Raw genomic sequence first — 11,689 nt, 5'->3', positions numbered from 1 at the left:
CTGCAACAATGTTTTTTTCCCATCAGGCACTGGGAGCCTAACCCAGAATTCAAGTGGGCAGCAGGAACTGTGGGATGACTACCCCCCCATAATTTCCCACAACCATGACAATTTTAATTGGAATGAAATGCTTAAAACCCAGATTGTTGTGCAACTGTGAAAGTTTAAATCAATAAATATAAAAATTGTTTAAAATAAACATTATCTGTCAAAATTATATATTATAAAAAATAATTCTGCCCAGCCTGACTATAACTCTTGACACACAGCTCGAGCTCCTGCAGGCTCATCCTCACAGGCGGATGCCCCAGTGACCCTCCTCACCAGCACAGGGGCTGATTGCAGGACGCGAGCCCTTTGGGGTTTTAATTACAGGATAATTTCACTGAAAGTTACCTGCCATGGGTGTGACTGTACATTTTTTCACTAAAGCCTCCAGGGGTGAAATTGGTTGGGTCCTTCCTGCTCAGCAAACAGCAGGAGTCACTTTCAGGAAAGGAAACACCCCCTTGCTGCTGCAGGCGGGGCATAGTGTGAATTCAGGAATTTGAAACTAAGCCTGTTACAAACTGCCCAGAGGAGCCATGGCTGCAGAGAACCCCGTGGAAAGTCTCCAGGAGGAAGCCACATGTCCCGTCTGTCTGGAGTATTTCACAGAACCTGTCACTCTGGAGTGTGGGCACAATTTCTGCCGAGCCTGCATCAGCCAGTGTTGGAAGGGATCCAATAAAGCTGCCTCCTGCCCTCAGTGCAGAGAAACTGTGCAACAAAGAAACCTCAGGCCCAACAGGCAGCTGGCAAATGTCGTAGAAATCGCCAAGCGGCTGAATTTTCAGACAGCAAAGGGAGCAGGAGGGGACGGGGTGTGTCGGGAACACCAAGAGACTCTGAAACTGTTCTGTGAAGAGGATCAAACCCCCATCTGTGTGGTGTGCGACAGATCCCGGGCTCATCGCGCTCACAAGGTGGTTCCCATACAGGAGGCTGCCCAGGAGTACAAGGTAGGGAACTGCTGTCATCTTTAATGGGTTAACTTTTGGGTTTAGTTACAGGCTAATTTCACTGAGAGTTACCTGTCACAGGTGTGACTCTTCATCCAGCTCTGTAAAGTCTTCTTTCACAAAATTAATGATCTGGCAGTGTGGCAACAGAGACAAAATATCAAGTCTTGAAAGCAGGATCTACCCCAGCCCTTCCCCAAGACCCCCCCACCCCTCCCTAAAGCCCCACTCACTCCATACCCCCCTCTCTCCATTGCTCGCTCTCCGCCACCCTCACTGTCTTTCACTGGTCTGGGGCAGGGGGGTTGGGTTTGGGTGGGGGTGCAGGTGCAGGCTCCAGACAGAGGCTGAGGGGTTCACAGTGTGGGGGGGGCTCTGGGCTGGGACAGAGTGTTGGGGTGCAGGAGTGGGTATGGGGTGCTGGCTCAGGGAGCAGGGTCAGGGCTGCAGCAGGAGGGGGTATGGGGTGCTGGCTTCTGCCGGGCGGCACTGACTTACCTCAGGCAGCTCACGGTGGACAGTGCAGCAGGGCTAACACGGGTTCCCTACCTACCACAGCCCTACACCACTCCTGAAAGGGGCCAATGCGCCCCTGTGGCCCCTGGCGGGGTGCATGTGGCTCTCTGTGCTGCCCCTCTCTGCAGGCACCACTCCTATATCTCCCATTGGCCACAGTTCCATTTCCAGCCAATGGGAGCTGCAGGGGCGGTGCTTGCAGGGAGGAGACAGGTGCAGAGAACCCGGGCCTCACCACAGTCTGCGGGGGCATGGTGGCTGCTTCTGGGAGTGCTGTACAGTTGGGGCAGGCAACGAGCAACTCCACTGCCCCACCAGAGATCACGATCAACTGGGAGAGTCTACAGGATCGACTAGTCGATTGCAATTGACCGGTAGGTGACCGCTGGTCTAGGTAGACAGAAGGTGGGAAGGGAAACTGAGGCACAGAGCGGGGCAGCAAGTTGCCCACGTTCACCCAGCATGTCAGTGACGGAGCTTAGCATAAAACCCAGATCTCCCCAGACCCAGTCCAAGACCTGAACGACTTTGACATGCTGCCATCTTAGCATCAGCCCCACCCAGTGATGAAGTGTGTCCGTTAGGAGGTAGAGATGCCTTGATAAAGGTCCCAGGCCCAGCAGGGAGAGGAGGTTTCTCACTGGGATTCTGAACTCCTGTGTTGCTCCATGAGGGGTTAAGCTCAGATGCTGCCGCCAGCACTAGAGGAGATCACTGGGCTAAACACTGTGTGGGACCCCGAGCACCTAGAGTCTGCACACAAAAGGGCTCCACACAGCTCAGGTCCATGCCAACTACCACTGGGATTACACTGGATTGTAGCAAAACTAACTCCAGGCTGGAGCTGACCTGTCTGACCTGTTCTGTTGTGTACATGGGCAAGGACCAGCCAGAGTGGTTCCATTAGTCCCACCAGGCAGCTTTTTGAAATCTCCCAGAATGCACTGCTTCCGGAATCTTTTCCAGGGAACGGGACCATTGGGTACCTGCCCAGGGAGCATTGCCACAGAAAAGGTTTAGGACAGCACTGGGGAAACCCCAACTGTTCTTTATACAAATCTGCATCATGTCTAATTAGGGTGGTCACTGAGGCATGCCCAGAACATAGGACATGCCCACGCCTGCCTGCATGGGCCCGTCCTCGCCAGTATCAGTCACCCTGCATGGATCCCCACTGCTTTTTTTACCGTGTTCCCACCTGCATCACTCTGCATGAAGGTGCCACCCCAGACCCGCCCCCAACCTCACAGGTGTCCTCCTGCATCCTCAGTCTCCTCCTCTCCCTTTTGCACCAGACAAAGCCACGTCCAGTGCCGAGACCCTACTGCACGGGGATAGTGCTCCACAACACTGGGACTGTGCAGCTTCCAACCAGAAGAATGGCCTCCTGACGTCTCATGTGGTTTGCTCTGGTGCTTAAACCAGCTCTTCCCATCCAGTGCAGTTCCTAGGGCTTCAGGCTGAACTCCCAGCCCATATTTAAACCCTGGTGGCTTCTGGGATTTGTATCACTTGGTTCATTAAACCTTCTACAAAACAGGTTTATTGATTCACCCCCATGTGACTCCAGTGCCTGTTATGCTCTGTACCACTAATCAATTCACAAATACCAGTAAAGCTTGGTTATAATTGAGATCTCTCTCTAATTACTAAAAAGACTGAATCTCAATAGGTAATGAGTCGGAATGTGACACACTCCCAGTCTCCATTAATGAGGTTTCATCTCCTTGGTGGCCCTGATGTCACAAAGCGATTAGAACCACAGTCATCTTAGGTTTCGGGTGGAAAAACACCCACTTCCAAGTACCTCTCAACTATCCAGATGAAACCTCCCAAATCATTTCTGATTCTTCAGGAAAGAATCCAGGCCCATTTGAAGACTCTGAAGGAAGAGGGAGAAAAGCTGCTGGGATTGAAAGCGACTGGAGAGAGGAATAGCCGGGAGTATCTGGTAGGTGCCTGTTGTTATGAACCGGCAGGGACTGGCAGTGGGAGGTCTGTTTGGAGGCAGACCCCTGTGTGGCCTTGGTGAACATGGGTTTGTGTGTGTTTCTCCATGATCATGGATTGCTGGATTAGATTCTTGTGTAGACAAGCCCTAAGCTTCCATTGCAGTTAATGAGTTAATGCCTAGCCCTTGTGGCTTTCTCAGAAATCCCCCCAAGTGAACTGAATGTCCCCGTGAAGTGCTGTCCGCTGTGTCTGGTCACTTTGTGCATTTTTTAAATGTTTGTTTCTTTTAACTCCCCTGGCATCTCTGTCAGTGTAGTGCTGAGTCCTGCCTCCTGCTGCTGTGGGTCTGAATGCCTAGAGACCATAAATAACAGAATATGCTGACCATGATAGACATGGGAACATCCCTTTCAGAGGGATACTGGGGCCAAAGGGGAAGGTGTGAGAGAATCTCCTGCCTAGTACACACAGGATAGAGTCAAACGTCAGAAATCTTATGATTTTCAAAGAAATTCAGCCTCCTGCACACTCAGCTCTCCATGAAAGTACCCTGGGATCCATCCATGTCTCTGATCAGCCCTTGCCCTATTTTCATACAGAAACAAACACAAACCGAGAGGCAGAAGATTGTGTCTGAATTTCAGCGACTGCGGCAGTTCTTGGAGGAACAAGAGCGACTCCTGCTGGCCCAGCTGGAAAAGCTGGATGAGGAGATTGTGAGGACCCAGGCTGAAAAAGTCAGCAAACTCTCCGAGCAGATTTCCCGTCTCAGTAAGCTGATTAGTGAGATGGAGGGGAAGTGTCAGAAGCCAGCAAGTGAATTCCTGCAGGTGAGACTGAATGAGAAACCTAGGTGGGTGCTCCAGGGCAGCCAGCTTCCCTGCTCAGTGCTGCCCGCCAGCTGCCCTGCCGATCAACTCCTCCCCTTCCCTCCAGCGCCTCCTGTCTGCTGTGATCAGCTGTTCCACGGTGTGCAGGGGATGCTAGGAGGGAGGGGGAGGTGCAGGGAGGGAGTGTGCTCAGAAGAGGAAGCTCAGAAGAGGCATGGTGGGGGTGGAGTGGGAGTGAGAAGAGTTGGGCTGAGGTGTATCATTGGCGGAAGGGGTGTAGTGGGGGTGTGCGTGGGGTTGAGCATCCCCAGGCACAATTGGAAACCAGCACCTGTCATTAGAAACATGCCAGATCCCCACACATGGAAGGGAGGGTTCCTGAATCACAAGCACCGGAGTCCAGCAATTGGAGACCATGGTGTAACTCGGTGTGTGCATTGCTGACATGTGAATAACTATTATTCTTTGCAGAGTCACAGACATAGAGATAAGAGAGATGGAAGAGCCCCATTAGCTCAGGAAATCCATGACCGTCAGCCAGGGCAGGGCCTCTCTGGCCATATTTGCAAAATCTCTTATCTGGAAACCCGTGTGTGTGTCAAAGGGGACTTAAATTCTTTTGTCTCTCTCTCCTCTAGGATGTCAGAAGCACCTTGAGCAGGTACGTGGCTCTCTCTCACTCCCCCTCACACTTCACAACGCTGGGAAAGAGGTTGGTAGTGATGTTAGTAAGGCATCTCCCCAGGGCTCCACAGCAAAATGTGTGGGGAAGATCAAATGTTGGATACGAATCTCTCTGATCAACTTCATCCTGAGCTTCGCACCCTTGTATAGAAGACTCTGGAATTTTTCATTCAGTGGAGAAGACTGACCTCAAGTATTTCCTAGAGATGTCACCTCCCCGAGGAACTGGCTGCCTCAAGATTTTGGGGATGGACTATGGGCCTGCCACTGCTGGGGCACTAGTCACTGTTCAGCCGGGGGCAGCAGTGGTCAAGAGTCTTTCCCACCTGAGGACCATTTGGAGACCTGTGTGGAATGAGCTGGGGAGGAGAGAGTTGGTGTCTCAGTCTAGTTCCTATAGGGCAGATTTCTACAGCACATTACCTGGGAACCCTCTTGTCCCTCAGAGCATGGAGGCCATGGAGTGAGTTGGCCACAGAGACTCAATTCTCCTTTTGTTCCCAGAGCTGATCTCTCCAGGCCAGAGTTGAAGAATGTTAATGATTCCTTTGAAGGGGAGGCTGTACAACCATGGGCTGTGTTCCACCTGCTCTGAGACTGGGAGAAGACGAGGAATTCTAACTCCAGGCATATGAGAGCAGCGACTCACTAGCCAGAACTTATAATGAAATTGTTTCTCTCCAGGTGTCAGAAGGGGAAGTTCCAGCAGCCAGAGGAGATTTCTCTTGAACTGGAAGAGCAAGTCAGTGTTTTCTCCTGAAAAACGACTGTGCTATTGGAGACTCTGGGGAAGTTCAAAGGTACCTAGAAGGGATCTAGGAGTAGAAATTGGGATCAGCCTCTGAGACTGAGGGAGGAGAGTGGCTCTGGCCAATTGGTTCACAATTAGATGATGCTTCTATTTAATTGTTGGGTGAGAATGTCACGCACTTGGGGTCCAAGTCACCAAGGTTGATTAATTCAAACCGTTATTTCTACCAAAAATATGTCTTGCCATGACAATTACTGTTAAAGAAAGAAGTGACTCAGACTCATAGACTTTAAGGCCAAAAGGGACCATCGTGATCATCCAGTCTGACCTCCTGCACATTGCAGGTCACAGAACCTCACCCACTCACTCCTGTAATAGACTCCAACCTCTGGCCAAGTTACTGGAGTTCTCAAATCATGATTTAAAGACTTCAAGTTGTAGAGAATCCACCACTGACACTAATTTAAATCTGCAAGTGACCCATGCCCCATGCTGCAGAGGAAGGCAGAAAACCACCCAGGGTCTCTGGCAATCTGACTTAGGAGGAAATTCCTTCCCGACCCCAAATATGGTGGTCAGTTATATACCAAGCATTTTGGCAAGAGACATCAGTGAGACATGTCGCAAAGAATTCTCTATAACTCAGAGCCCTGCCCATCTACTGCCCCATTACCAGCCATTGGGCACATTTCTCAAAGGCAGACCCAGTCCATCACTGTGCTCTGGTCCCATACGGCAGCTAGTCATCTCCAAATGGGCTGTAGGGGGAAGGAGAAAGCCCCTCCCTCATGGTCAGAGATCCGTCCAGCACAGGAGCCTCTGGTACCTCCACCACAGCAGCTGCAGGCACAAGGCGTGTTCCTGAGAGGGCTGGGAATGGGGTGGGGTTGGTGAGGGTGGGTGGAAGAGGGAAGGAGTAGATGAGGGATAGAAGGACATGGGCAGTGTAAAGCTGGGCCTCTGACACTCTGCTCCCTGGGCAGGACACATGGGGACCATTGTCATAGGGATCGAACTGGCTGGATTCAAAACTTCCTCAGCCTGTGCCAAGGTCTGCACCGGCCCCTGCAGCCACTGAATAGCAGAGTCACCCCTCTCCTGCTGGTACAGGGGTGAATTTGTCCAATTGAGTCAACCTTCCCCCACCTCAATTTCCACATTTATAAAATTATTTTACTATTATTTCTGTTTCTGCCTATGGAGGATGAGGCCCAGTCGAGCTACTCTCTGTAGAGACACTGAATAAACTGACCCAAGAACTCACAGTTAGAGCCAGGATTTCACAAAATCTCAATATCTCATTCGTGTCAAAGGGACCAATGTGGGCAAAGTTACTTTTACTCCAAAGTCTTTGCAGGCTCTGGGTCTAGGTTACGACAAAAGGCAATGAGTAACTGAGACAAACCAACTGGAGTCTGAAGGGAAGGAGGGGATGAGGAGGGTAAAGTAAATCTCACTGACAGATTGTCTATCCTGGGATGGTTGTGAGGCTGCAAGAATGTTGGTTCCATTGCTGGGAGATGCCTGAATGAGAGAGGAAAGAGACGGTTTCAGACCTTTTTATATTAAATATTGGAGTGTTTATTGGTGTGTTTCTCTGTCATAATGAAAAGACAGTTCTAGGAGTTGAGTGGGGACGATGTTATAAATATGAAAGCCTGAAATCTCATCTCCTTTCTCCTTCCCCACTCCAGACACTCTGCCGTCTGCACTAGAGACAAAAAGAGGAGGTTCCCTAGGAACATTCAGACAGGGTGAGTTTGCAGCTGGAGATTGTCTTTAAATGATCACAGAACGTCTTCATGAGATTGTAGTTAAAGTTACCAACCAAACCGATACTGACCATGACACACACAGCCCTAAAAACAACACACTGACCAGTGAGGGGATCCCACGCTGAAGTCACACAAACACTCCTGACACCAACCTTAGTGCTGAGTTCATGCCCACACTGCTGAACAGAAAAACTCTCCCTGAGCAGCGTGTGAACAGAGCTCTCTGCCCTGAAGGCTGACACATCCCTCTGCTTCACCACGGTGCAGGGGGTCTCCCCCATCGCGTTTCTCCAACATCCAGCCTTTCCTCTGGGCAGGGCTGGGTTCTCCCATTGGAGCTGCTCCCTACCTCCTGGACTGGGGAGACACTTTCCCTGTGAGGCTGTCAGCTCCTCCCTTCTCTCTGGGCTGGGGATGGGGCTACCCCACCCAATGCAACCTCCTACTCTCTGCTCTTAAGCAGCTCTTCCCCAATGCTGCACCTTCTTCTCTGTTCCCTGGCCTGGGAGTGGAGGCTGCCCCACCCAATGCCATTTCCTACTCTCTTTTCTTAATTGGCTCTTCCTACTCTGGCTGGGGAGTGGAGGCTGCATAAGGGGAAGGAGCTTCCCTCTGGGGTTCAAAGCTGGTACCTGCCTCCTCTGCTCCCTCCTCACCAAAACCTTCCTGGCTGTGTCTGTGAGGCTAGGAATGGAGCAGCCCCAGCAGAGGGAGCTGGGAGCTGAAGCCTGAGCAAGGAAATGAAAAACTAATGAAGTGGATGCTACTACATGGACTGGGGAACTGCAGTGACATCCCTGCTCAGTCTCAGGTGCCCAGGACAGAGGCAGCTCCCTGGGATCCAGGCCTGTCCCAGCCAGGACGGGGCTGCTGTGGAGTGTGAGAAATGGTCTCAGCCTCCCAGAGGTGAAAGTAAGCTGGTACAGTACGCCGTGCCGAACCACACCGGCTTCCACAGCGGGGATTTAAAGGGCTCCTGGCTCCCCCCAGCTGCGGGAGCCTGGAGCCCTTTAAATCCCGGCCCCAGCCCAGCAGCTGGGCTCAGGCGGGCATTCAAAAGACCCGGAGCTCCCATGGCTGTGGGGAGACCCAAGCCCTTTAAATCCCCCCGCAGGTCCGGAGGCCGGGTTGGGGCCCGGATTTAAAGGGCCCGGAGCTCCGTGGCGGCGGGAGCCCCGGGTTGATTTAAAGGCTCTGGGACTCCCAGCCACAGCCGGTGCCCCAGGGCCTTTAAATCTTGAGAGGCCCCACCTCTTCCGGTTGAGGCCACGCCTCTTCTGGATGAGGCCACACACCCCTCAGGACTCCTACAGTACCGGTAAGTCCTGTAAGTTACTGTCACCCCTGAAGCGTCCCCAAAGGCTACGCTCTGCCCCTCACATTCTGATTTTTTCTCTACCCAGCAAATGTGACTCTGGATCCAGACACGACTCATCCCAAACTTGTCCTGTCTGAGGGTCGGAAAAGTGTGAGATGGGGAGACACACGGCAGCGACTGCCCAACAACCCTGGGAGATTTGACTCTGAGCCCTGTGTGCTGGGCTGTGAGGGATTCACTTCGGGGAGACATTGCTGGGAGGTGGAGGTGGGGGATGAGGGAGGCTGGGCTGTGGGGGTGGCCAGAGAGTCTGTGGGGAGGAAGGGATGGAGCAGCCTCAGCCCTGAGGGGGGGATCTGGGCTGTGCAGCAGTTGGCGGGTCAGCTCTGGGCTCTCACCTCCCCTGTGACCTCCCTGCACCGGCGCCGGGCCCCCAGCAGGATCCAGGTTTGTCTGAACTGTGACCAGGGGCAGGTGATATTTATCAATGCTGATGACAAGGCCCCGATCTTCACTTTCCCACTGGGCTCTGTCCCTGGGGAGAGAATCCGACCCTGGTTCTGGCTGGGGCCTGGATCCCAGCTCAGACTGTGTCCCTGAGACACACAGCAGAGGAGGAATCAGAAATCAGCCTCTCTAGCGTCACGCACCCCAGTCTCTTTGACCTTGGAGGACTCCCATCTGCCCAGCCCCTGGCGCCTCATCTTTAGGACCTGTGGAAGCTCTCCCCTTCCCTTCAGCCCCAGGGATGGGCGGGGGAGGGGGAAGAACCCCTGGGGCTGCAGGAGGGGCAGAGGGGCCCTGAGGGGCAGAGATGGGGGCTGGGCAGGGGGCAGAACTAACAGCCGGGCTGGAGACAGGCAGAGGTGGGGGTGGCAGGGACACAGCATGAATCAATCAGAGTTTGGCGGGTTGGGGAGAAGCAGCAGCAGGGAGTGTTTTGTACAGATCTGTGGGATTAGATCTCCCTGGGGTCTCTCAGCCAGAGCTCCTACCAGAGGAGCCCAAGTCACCTTCCCCTGTAACTACAGGACAGCTGGTAACCACGTAATTGTCACAAAAGGGGAGGGGGGAGATGGGTGCAGATTGACAAAAAAACAGCTCCTGAGGTTGGCAGCACTGGGGGGTGGCAGGGACAGGGTGGGTTTAACCAGAGGGAATTAGAAGAAGCAAGAAGAAAAATGTCAATTAAAGTAAAAGAAGAATAAAGTTAGAGTCTTTGAGAAATGGTGGAAAACAGAAATGAGAAGAGTGAGAGGAAAATACCCCTGACAGGGGAACCAAGAGCAGCCGGGGGCAGCAAGAGGAGAAGGGATAAAATCAGGGGAAAGAAGTGAGCAGCCATGGGGGATGATCTGTGACAGGGAGGGGAGGAGAGTGGGAGAGACACAGGAAAATAAACAGGGATCAGAAGTGAGGCTTAGAAAAATGAGTAGAAAGGGACAGTATGAAAGGAAAGGGAACATGGGAGGGAACAGACAGATTTATGACATGTTACTGAAAGTGACACTGTAACTCATTAATTCCCTATATTAATTCCTGGTTGACTGTACTGTTGTTGTACCATTAAGAAAACTGTTCTCAGTAGCTGGGGAATCTCCTTTTCATGTTGTGGTTATTAAGGCTCCTTCTCGGCTCCCTTTACTTACCATCTTTAGTTACTACTGTAAATAAAATATTACAAACAATTCTTCGTGTTTGTTCCACTTTACTGTCCCAGCTGCAGTTGTTGAGGGCAGAGTCCTGGGATTTGCTTTCTGACTTGGTCCTGTCCCCCCAGCGCCCCGGGAATATCATGTCCCACATAATGAGAGTTTGGGGTTTACTGGGATGTGTCACTCTCCAGCCTGTGCTCTGTCTCTGTCCTGTGCACACCCATGTCAATCAGGAATTCCTCAGCTGTGCTCTGTGGAGAGGACGCTGGTTTCACAGGGTAGAATCCATGACTTGGTGTTACAATGCTGAGCGTCACAGGGCTTAATTTGTAGTCTGCAACTCTGCAAAGCTGAGTTAGGGGCCTAAACTCCCTATATAATGCATGGACATCACAGGCACCTTACAGTGTGATTCACCAAAGCCAGCCCACAAGGTGGGGAACCATCTAAGCTAGCCAATAGGAGAGGCGACAAGGGGGAGGGGTGTCCTAAGCCCTGCCCCCTCTCACAGACAGGTGCCTAAATCAGGGCTGCAGAGGGGCATCTCTCTCTGCTTAGCAATCCACAGATGGGAACCAGTGTCTGATGACAGGTGGCTCAGGCGCCTAAGGCGTTTCTTGCTGGAATGAGGTAGGCACCTGCATTCCTGAAATCCTTCCTGAAATATCTTCTCTTTAATCCAAATAAAGATGGAAGCAGTTCACAGCATCCAGATGAAGGACTTTTACTTGGAGAGGAGGTTAGCTCACATCCGCATGGAAGCAGTTTGGAACATCAAGATGAAGGTATAATACTTCGAGATGAGGGTAGCTCACATCCACAAAAAAGCAGTTTGGAAACTCAAGATGATGGAAACTTACTTCTAGATGAAGGCAGCTCACAGCATCGGACTGATATGGAAGTGGAGAAAATGTATTCATCTTCAGAGACACATGCAGAAATTGACATAAATGAAGTAGAAGGAAGAAAGGATGAGGAAGTTACAAACAAGTTACAGTTTGGGGACCCAGCTTCATGGCTCAGATGCGATGACAGTGTGTGGCAAATTCTCCTGGAACATGGACTCGAAAAAGTTCATGAATTTCCCTTCCCTAAGGGGAAATAAAAGAAAATTCTCTGCTCAGCATTACAAGAGGAAACTCATTAATGGGGAAGAAATTCATCAAAACTGGTTACAATATTCAGTGCCGAAGGAGTCTGTGTTTC

At 51.7% G+C, this 11,689-nt stretch overlaps 1 pseudogene; it reads left to right on the top strand.

The window, feature by feature from the left end:
* The first annotated feature begins 584 nt into the window (after positions 1-584).
* LOC112108283 lies at positions 585-9,596 on the top strand (annotated as a pseudogene).
* The last annotated feature ends 2,093 nt before the right edge of the window (positions 9,597-11,689 follow it).

The sequence above is a fragment of the Terrapene carolina genome, unplaced genomic scaffold (genome assembly GCF_002925995.2).
Source record: "Terrapene carolina triunguis isolate 2854851 unplaced genomic scaffold, T_m_triunguis-2.0 Scaffold560, whole genome shotgun sequence".
NCBI lineage: Eukaryota > Metazoa > Chordata > Testudines > Emydidae > Terrapene > Terrapene triunguis.
This window is presented reverse-complemented; position numbering and strand designations above follow the sequence as displayed.